The sequence below is a fragment of the Rattus norvegicus genome, chromosome 12, assembly GCF_021556685.1.
Source record: "Rattus norvegicus strain SHRSP/BbbUtx chromosome 12, alternate assembly SHRSP_T2T, whole genome shotgun sequence".
Classification (NCBI taxonomy): Eukaryota; Metazoa; Chordata; class Mammalia; order Rodentia; family Muridae; genus Rattus; species Rattus norvegicus.
Genome location: NC_141545.1, coordinates 17,456,170 through 17,466,251, shown reverse-complemented (window position 1 = coordinate 17,466,251; position 10,082 = coordinate 17,456,170). Strand labels below are relative to the sequence as shown.

The window sequence follows — 10,082 nt, the reverse complement described above, 5'->3', positions numbered from 1 at the left end:
CATTTAACTTACATTCCATTTAACTTCCTTCTGTTGGAGGTCCCATCTGATATGAGGCTATAAAATACTATACATAGGGAATTTCATCCAATGTGCTTTCCATTTCTCCAAATACAAGGTGGTGTTGTAATTCTGAGACCTGTAATTTTCGGGACATGTATGGTATCTCAGATCATACTGTGGCCATGATGGGTGACCCAAAAGGACCATCTGTTTCCTAGTCCTTGGCAAGTAATCAAGTCTCTGTCACTGTCGAGTGGGAGAGCAGCAGATCTCCTCTGGCACAAATGCCCTATCTCCCAGACTAGTTATCTGATGGGGGAAGGAAGTGAGCACAGAGGTCAGGGCTAACGCTCGGACAAGTGCCAGAATTCTTTACTATGTAAACACTGGAGCTCCAAATCACACACCTACATTCTCTGGAAGACACAACAAAAAGCGTATGCACACACCAAACAGACCTCTGCCACGTGGACACCTCCCTCTTCATCAGATTTGCTAGCTGGGAACAAGCTGCCAGCAGTAACTTGTCGGCAGCTAAGACAGAGGCTCTCTAGGTGCAGGCGTCCCTGACCAGCCTGCAGCCAGAGTTGAGATTCCCTCAGTGTCCCAGACCGTCAGTCTCCCAACCTCTCAGACTTCAGAACAGGGATGCAATCTCACACCTGTGGCTGCCTCTTTACGTGTCTCCAATCTGCCAGTCCTTCTCCAGCTTGTTATTTCATTGTCAGACTCAAGGTCCAGCACCTCTTACCAGTCCAGGGAAACTTCTGAAGAAGACTTGGAGTGTCCACTATATTCCCCACAAGTCAAGTCCTCAATAAGATGTTCCCTTTCCAGTGTGCATTGATTCTCTGTCACTCTAAGTAGAGTGGTATCAGACTTAGGCAGGTGTCCCAAATTAGCGCAAAGTGTCCCAGATAGTGAGTTGTCGAGTGGGAGGATGGGAACGAGAACTAAAACAAAAGCCATTGCTGGGACCAGGAGGTCTTGCATACACTGATGACTTATATCAAGTTTATTAAGAAGTACAGCATCGCTGATCAATAGTGGTGCAGCCTTTAATCCCACCACTTAGGAAGCAGAAGCGGGTAGAACTGAGTTTGTGCCCAGTAGGGTCTGTAGAGCGAGTTCTAGGACAGCCAGGGTTACACTGGCAAACCCTGTCTTGAAAACACAGATAAATAAATAAAAGCCATCACATTTATAGGGGAGATAACCCAGATCAAAAGAGAGCTAAGTGACATAATGCTGGTGAAGAGAAAACTGGATACCTCAGACACAGCTGCTTAAGGATGGGTAACCACAGCCTATGGGGAAGAGCTGGGTCCCCAGAAATCACAACTCTCTTGAGGCACTGGCTCCAGCCCTGGACCAGCCTTTCCAAGTCAGCTCCTCGACAAGGACCCAGGGCCCTTTCATCAGAGCCCCTGAGGAGTCTTGGTTGGTCTGGCTCCCCTCCGGCAGGCCCCTTTGGTTCACCGAATCTCTTACAGGATGCTGAGGAACAACAGCCGCCAAGGGGAAGGTCCCAGCTGGGGCGCCAGTTTGTAACCAAATGCAGTGGGTTCAGGACTTGGTGTGTGCGGGGCTGACAGAGCACAGCCAACGCACACAAGAGCAGGGAAGGGTTTTATTGCCTGAAGGAGGACACCAGAGGAAGGCACAGTTTCCAAGAGTGGCACACTCTTGAAAAGAAAGGTGAGGGATTTATCTGGTGTGTTTACATGTATGGACTCCTGTGGGGAAGGCACTGAGGGATGGGCACATACCTGAGCATGCCCAGTGTTCACGTGACAACAGTTCAAGAAGAAAAGATCACAGGATGCCCCTAAACCCTAGACTGCAGTAGAAAGGGCAAATCTGTGGGTACGTTCATCCTGCAAAGTCCCCAACTTAACAGGGAGAGGGACTTGCTGGTCACTCCTGGCTTACATCATCAGTAGGCAACATCTGTGTAGCTGGGAGATGAAAAGCAATGCTGGATCCACCTAGAAGAGGTGATCAGAGGCTCCTGAAGAAAAACTCCATGTCCTCGGGTCCTCGCCCTGACCCTGCCCTCCAGCTCCAGCTCTATGGTTAGCAACTCAAGCCACATCTGGGGTGAAAGCCAGACTTGCTCACTTCTCAAGGCTGCCCTGTTTATTTCTAACCTGGCCAGATTCCATGTGATTGAAAACAACAAATGACAAACAGCCCACAGGCAATTTATGTGAGGACTGAGGACACCCTTGAGGACTTAGAGCAAATCTGATTGTAGAACCCTGTTCATTAACAGCTACTAACAAATGTTCTCAGTCAGGGCAGTATTTCTGTTCCTCTAAATCATGCAGCCAAGTAGGCAAATAGACCAATCATCCCCATAAACCAGTGCTAATCAGCTTGTTCTGCCTCAGGCCCCCTCACATTTGACTTTGCTTTTCCTGAGAACTCACACTAACTTAGAAAATTTTACTGGGTGGCCCAGAATGACCTTAGGCTTATGGTTATCTGACCTCGGAACCTGATGCAGCCATTAAGCTGACCACTCCCTCAATCAAGTTTCTACCCTCATTCTTGGTTCTGTCACTTGATCTAAGCCTACTGTTTCCTGTGACCCCGTCTGGTATGCAGGGATCCCTACTCTGGCTGGGACCTGTGACTGTGTAACTGTCGTGTGCCTGCCAGGTTGTTGCCATGCCACGTCCAACGTCTGAATGCCTAGTGCCTTGCAGCTATCGAGGGATGAGGTAGAGCATGGGACAGAGGATGAGCCAAGTGTCTACCTCTCCTCGGCAAAGCCTTGATGAGGAGAGAGGACATTAGAGCTGGGAGGAAATCTCCCTGTGCAGGAATACCCTCCAGGAGAAGGGCCAGTGATGGAGATGGCCCTTGGGTAGGAAGACGTCTGACAGCAGTGACCTAAGCCAGCTAGCAGTCTAAATGAGTCTCCTGAAGGAAAACTGACGGAGGGTCACTATGAAGGATGTCAGGGCTTGAGAGGTAACTCAGCTGGTGGAGCATTGACTTATCATGCACAAAGCCCTGGGCTTCCTAAAATTATTTTTAAAATTCTATGAATAAAAGAGTGAGGACGAGGTAAGGCGCTCGGTTGGTGGCCTGTCCCTAACAATTCTGAGCACACTCATGGCTCTCAGAACCATCTGTTGACAGTTGTGGTGCAGCGTGCCTTTAATTTCAGTGCATGCTTCGTAGAAGCCAAAGGATTGGAGCTTCGCTGTAACCCTCTACTAGAGGCCAGCCTGAGTGCTTGAAACTAGTGTTTCAGACATGAAAGGTAGAGGACTGTCCCCCAAGCTGACTTCCACTTGCTACAGCTCCAGATGCCATGCTGGTGTGGACTCCGTTTCACTCTGTGAGGACTGAGCTCTCTTTCCTTACACTCGTCTCCAGCCATTCATCTACGCTGCTGCTTCACTCTCCCCACCTGCCCTGTATTCACTGCATCTCTGGGCGAGCTCTGTGAGTGCACCCCTCTTCCCAGTCTCACTCGGGTCCTCTCCATTGTTTGCAGTCTTTCCCACCCCACCTCCAACATCTGCGTCCTGTCCATAGTGTACTGCAGGTACCTAGCAAAGGGATTCAAAGAGGACAGGACAGAACAGACAAACCCCAAACTCACCTTGATGAAGCCTTGGTGAGGACAGAAAATTAGCCACACAGAAGAAATCTCCTTGGTTGGGGAGACCCTTACGGTGAAAGCCAGAGTTAGAGGTCTTTTGCCAGGAATGAATGATGAGCACAAATCATCGATCAGGACAAATCAGCCTCCTGGGTCAGCATGGTGGAGCCGGAGCTCAGTTGGAGGAGGGCTTGCTGCGGATGCAGGAAGCACGGGCTAGGTCCCCAACCGCAAGTGTATTAAGTGAGGTGGTCCACACTTGCAAACGCACCCCTCGCAAGAGTAGAGAAGAGAAGGTCAAGGCCGTCAAACACCAAATAATCAACTTTAAGAGGATGGGCTTCTGGTGACCCCAGCCATGCTTGCTCCTCAGTCCTTTTCCTACACACGGGCGTACCCAGCAGGCCCACTCCCCCCTGTGCCAGGAACATGCTACTGTTGGTACCGTGCTGTACCCCACACTCAGCACTGACCCCGGAGCAGAAGGAGCTGTCTGACGTCACTCACTGAGCAGTAGCTCCACATAAGGGCGTCCCGGCTGCAGACGAGTCCACTGGAAGCACTGACAAGCACCTGCCGTCTATTGGCACAGAACATGGAGAAGGACAGGCGTTTCTGCCACCAGCTGCTGCTGACTGCTGCTGGTGCTGTGAGTGCACCCCTCTTCCCATGTGTGATTCCCTACATGGCAGGGGGCCATCCTGTTCCACGAGACACTGTATCAGAAGGCAGATGATGGGCGTCCCTCCCCCCAAGTTATCAAGTTCAAGGGTGGTGTTGTGGGCTAAGGTAGATAAGGGTGTGGTACCAATGGAAAGACCACTACCCAAGGGCTGGATGGGCTGTCTAGAGCCCACTTTGCCAAGTGGTACTGTGTGCTAAACACTGGGGAACATACTCCCTCGACCCTTGCCATCATGGAAAAGGCCAATGTTCTGGCCCGTTACGCCAGCATCTGCCAGCAGAATGGCATTGTGCCCATTGTGGAGCCTGAAATTCTCCCTGATAGGGACCAGGGCTTGAAGCACTGCCAGTATGTAACTGGGAAGATGTTGGCTGCTGCATACAAGGCTCTGAGTGACCACCATGTCTATCTGGAAGGCACACTGCCGAAGCCCAACGTGGTCACCCCAGGCCATGCTCGCACCCAGAAATTTTCCAATGAGGAGCCTGCCATGGCAACTGTCACAGCACTTCATCCCACAGTGTCCCCTGCTGTCTCCGGGGTCACTTTCCTATCTGGAGGGCAGAGTGAGAAAGAGGCATTCACCAACCTCAACACTACCAACAGGTGTCCCCTGCTGAAGCCATGGGCCTTGACTTTCTCCTATGGCCCAGCCCTGCAGGCCTCTGCTCTAAAGGCCTTGTGTGGGAAGAAGGAGAACCTGAAGGCAGCCCCAGAGGAGTACGTCTCACAAGCCCTGGACAACAGCCTCACTTGTCAAGGAAAGTACACCCCAAGAGGCCAGTCTGGAGCCACAGCCAGTGAATCTCTTCATCTCTAATGATGCCTACCAAGCAGAGCTGATCTAAGGCTGCTCCATCAATGCTTCAGACCCCACCTACCCACCTGCTACTGAAGAGGGGCTTCAGGCTCTTTTCCACCACCCTTGCTGCTCTGGGACTGGTGTGCGGTGCTGTCTGTGAATGCTAATTCTGCCATCCCTTCCAGGCCACTGCCAACCAACAACTACTTAAGGGGGAGGGGGAGGGTAAATAAACGGGAAGTAGGGAGAATGCTAAGAGTAACCTGTCTCTAAGTCCTCAGAGACACATCTGTAGTATTCTTGAAAATAAGTCTTTACAGCCAGTCATGGAGATATATGCCTGGCATCCCAGAAACTGATAGGTAGAGCCCCAAAGATCAGGATTTGAGGGTGATCCTTCAGGCCAGCCAAGCCTACATGACACCCAGTTTCAAAAAACACCCTTAAAACAACCATTAACATAAAAACGTTAACTGTGTTGAATGAGGGGCTGTCAGACGAGCAGCTCCTTTATGAGCAACAGCTGCACTGCGCTCATGGAAGCTCGGCTAATTGCACATTGTACAATCACTGTGAGGTAAGTCCAGAAGCTGCAGAGTACCACTGTTGCCATGACCACAGCCCACTCCAGACAGCCTGCACTGGCCTCCTAAGGCCAGGAAAGACGGGGCTCTAGATGACTGTGTACTAATTTTTATCCTCTGGTATCCCACTCGAAGGGTTGTGATTGGTACAAATAATGAGTCTTTGTTTGCATAAAGGCCTATATACTCTTGGTGCAATACTCTTGGGTAACGCCTCTGAGGGGGAAAGAGGGCTGCTGGCTTGCTGGCTGCCATGCTTAATGTTAGAGTCAGGCTCTTGTATAACCTGACCCAGACTGATGAAGTAGCCAAGAATGATCTTGAACTCCTGATCCTCTCGCCTCAGTCTACAGAGCCTGAGATATTACAGACATGTTTGAGAAATGGTTCTCACTTTATAGCCCTGCTGTCCTAGAACTAACAGCGATCCTTTTGCCTCTGGCACCTGGTGTTGGGTGTATGGTGAGGGTCACCACCATGCCTGCCTCATATCCTATATCTCTGGATGGTTGACATCATCCAAAGCTTGCTGCTTACAACAGACTTCCTCCTTCCAGAGTAATGGAATCTCAGGAACAACAAAGAACTCTCTACAAGACTCATGGCTCATTCACAGAGCAATTCATTCTGAGCACACAAACCCCCCCCTCACCTCTCACTTAGTCCATTACTTCTCCTCCCCAAATCATGCCGGCCAGGGGCCTGGCAGTAAGACACCAGTCCTACGCACAAGACCTTCCAGAAATAGTCCAGTCTACTCAAGGCAGTCTTCTCTGCCTTGGCTTGCCTTTCCCTCAGGAATAGGCAGGCTCTCCTCTCCCTGGAAGTCACTGTGATGCCCAGAATGACCTCGAACTCATGGTTCTCCTACTCTTGCTCCTGAGTAGTGGGATCTTATGTAGCATTTTCCTCCACTCTCAAACATTTATCTCGGAGGAAGGCTCCTCAGGACTCAGGAAGATCTAACTTGAAATAGTCCACCCCAGGGATAGGTGTGTTAATATACACGAGTAAGCAACTCATAGGTCTCAGGGAGAGAGAGTTCTTAAAAGCTTACAAGATTCCCAAGGCCACTCCAAAAGTGAAAGTGAGCAGTGAGGGCTTCTGGGAAAGGGATACAGGCCATTACACAAGCAAGGGTACGCTGTTTGGTGATGCAGCTGACTTAATCTTCCATGCTCCTGTACGTAACCCTCACTTGAGCTTCTGTAAGAAGCCACAAGTCAGTTGTTCACTAAGCTGGACTTGGGTATGACAGTGGTGCCCCATCTGAGGTAGAGTCCTTTGTACCCACCTCCCCAGGAAGAGGCACAGAACAGCTATTTAGGCCACACTGTCACACCCAGCTTTTGTCCTCATTGCTGCCTTCTGTATCTGAGACAAGCCTGATGCTGGCCCTACCTCACTTATGGTATCATCCCTCTCAAGGAGGAGCTATGTCCAAAATATGGGCCTTGTATCCAGCCTTGTTCACTGCCTTGTGACTGTAAGGCCTTTATCATCCCAGTCCCAACAAAAGCGTCCTTTGTAGGCAGCAGATGTGAAGGAAGGAGTGGGGAGATAATACAGCAGAGGTCTCTAACTCTTCTCAGCCGAGACTTCATGAAGGCAGAGAACTGTCTGCACAGAGGAATCTTCCTGGGCAGGAAAGCAATGGTGGAAGGCTAATTAAGAGAAAAGACCCCTAGGGATGGAGGTCCTACGACCTGAGTGACTGACAGTAGCACACATCAGTCCCAGAGCTACAGAGTGACTGTTAAGACGCAAAGATTTTAGGACTAGGGATGTTACTCATCCAAGGGAAGACTGCTGACCTTCTGCCAAAGCCCTGGGCTCACTATCCAGCCCCAGATGTACTAACTGTGGTAGCCTGTCTCTCGACCAGGCAGAGGCAGGGGATCAGGAGTTTAGAGTCACCTTAAACCACTTAGAAAGTAGACTAAAGACTTATTATAATAAAGAGAGAAGAGGGGAGGAAAGCTCAGTGGGTGGCTTGGCTCTAGGAAATATGAGAGAAAATTCATAGCTTTCTGGAAAATACGTTTTAGAGCAATCATGGTGTCCGTGCCTTGCTCCTGAGCAATTCAGAACGAGATGCAGGAGGATAGGACTTCAAGCCTGGGCTGCATGAAACTCTATTCTGAAAACACAAAACAAAAAACCCACGCTCACCAGGACTGGAGAAATGGACGGTGGCTCAGCAGCTCAGAGCACTGGCTGCTCTTTCAGAGGACCCGGTTCGATTCCCAGCACCCACATGGCAGCTCACAGCCACCTCTAACTCCAGTTCCAGGGGATTCCAGCCCCATGCCCTCTTTTGACCTCTACAGGCAGCAGGCATGCACATGGTACATAGACATGCAGGTGAAACACTACACACACAAAAGTTAAAAAAATCAATCACTGAACAAACCTCGACCCAAAATAGTTCTGTTTCGTGAGGCAGTGCTGGTCCACAGCCTTCTCGAGAGCCATGCTCAGCCCTCAGTCCCAGTCAGTTTTGTTGATAACTGACAGTCTAGAGTCATCTGGGAAGAGGGAGCTCCAGCTGAAGAATGATCATACTGGCCTGTGGCCATACCTGAGACTGTCTGGACACATGATTGATGTGGGGAGGCCCAGCCTGGGTGGGCAGCACTAATCCTGGCGGGGGTGGGGGTGGGGCAGGGTGCGGCTGGGCTCTGTGTAAGAAACCTCACTGAGTGCAGCAAGCCAGGAAGCAGCCTTCCTTCAGGCTTCAGTTCCTGCCCCAGCGGCCCTCAGTGACAACTGCAATCTGCAAGCTAAGTAAGCCCCTTTCTCCCGGAGTTGCCTTTGGCCAGAGTTTCATCACAGCAGCAGAAAGTAGACTAGAACGGACACTCTAGTCACCATGAGGACACTCTAGTAACTACAGAGGACCACGGCTCACCTTTCAGAAGCCTGGATGATGAGAGAAAAATAAAAATGCAGAAGAAATCTTCCTGGTTAGGGACCCATGAAAGGGTTTGGAGGGAAATGACCACTCGGGTTGGAGGTCCTCTGACCTAGAGGATCTTGACCAGCACTGAGAGCCTCCTAGGAGAAAAGAGAAATGACTGGCACTAAGAAGGGATGGCATGAGGCTGAGAGACCGCTCAGTAGTTAGGATCATTGGTTCCTCTCCCTGAGGACCAAGGTTCAATTCCCGGCACCCAAATGGCAGTTTACAACTGCCTGTACCCCCAGTTCCAGGGGATCCAATATGCTCTTCTGGCCTTCATGGACATCGGACATGCTTGTGATGCACACAAGGGGCAAAACACCCTTACACATAAAATAAAACGTTAACAAGTATAAAACAGTATATGTGTGTGTGTCTCTGTGTGTACATATCATACATATATTCTAAAACACCCCCTTCACAGTAGTTCCACTGAGTGGGGACTGGCCTGTCTAGCAGCCGCTCGCTTGCTGGCTGTACTGCTCTCACGTCAGTCCTGCTGCTGTGGACACGTTCTAGTTATGGTGGTCACCCCAGCGGCTGCAGAGGACCATACAACCATGCCTGAAGACCTGTTCCACCTATCACAGCTCGAAGATGGGCTTCAGTGGCCTTGGAAAGTATCACTCTTGAGCAAGACAGAGCTAGTAAAATCTTAATGACTCGGCAGCCATCTCCCATCTTGTGATTGCCACAAACAAAAGCTTTCATTCCCGTGAAAGACTTTGTCTTTACCAACCGCAAACTCATGGTTCTCCTATTTCTGCTCCTGAGTGATGGATGTTATAGCAGTTTCCTCTACTGGATAACTGAGATTTTGGTTTGGTTTTGGCTTTTTGAGGTAGGGTCTTATGTAGACCAGGATGACCCCAAGCTGAGATAACCAAAATGCTCGTGGAATTCCAATCTTCCTAGGTGCTGGAATTAATGGCGTGTAGCATCATGCCAGACTTTGTTTTACTTGAGATAGGGTCTCGTATTGCAACCCAGGCTCTGGAGCCCACAGTAATTTGCAAGCTCTAATACCTGTGCAAAGTTTGCAGTGTGTAGTTCCACACCTAGTTTCCGTCTTAGGCTGTTTCGATGTTATTTAAAAATCGAAGGTTTGGGACAGATTTCCCACTCCCACAGTAGAAGATTCATTAAGAAAGCAAAGCTCGGGGTTGGGGACTTAGCTCAGTGGTAGAGCACTTGCCTAGGAAGCGCAAGGCCCTGGGTTCGGTCCCCAGCTCCGGAAAAAAAAAAAAAAAAAAAAAAGAAAGCAAAGCTCTCCCCCAGGGACATGACTTTCACTCACTAAGACACACTGGAGACAGAAGCAGGTAGATCTCTGTGAACTTGAGGCCACCCTAGTCTACATGGGCCAGAGCTATATAGTGAGACCCAGTCTTAAAACACACACACACACACACACACACACACACACA

At 50.0% G+C, this 10,082-nt stretch overlaps 1 long non-coding RNA gene and 1 pseudogene across 1 annotated transcript; one reads left to right on the top strand and one right to left on the bottom strand.

Moving 5' to 3' along the window:
* Positions 1-990: 990 nt before the first annotated feature.
* Positions 991-9,804, bottom strand: LOC148002200 (uncharacterized). The gene is made up of 3 exons (XR_015634648.1): positions 8,605-9,804; positions 3,623-4,202; positions 991-1,991 (listed from the first exon to the last, which is right to left on the bottom strand). It is a non-coding gene; the product is annotated as an uncharacterized LOC148002200 (long non-coding RNA).
* Positions 4,045-5,326, top strand: Aldoa-ps3 (aldolase, fructose-bisphosphate A, pseudogene 3; annotated as a pseudogene).
* Positions 9,805-10,082: the final 278 nt, after the last annotated feature.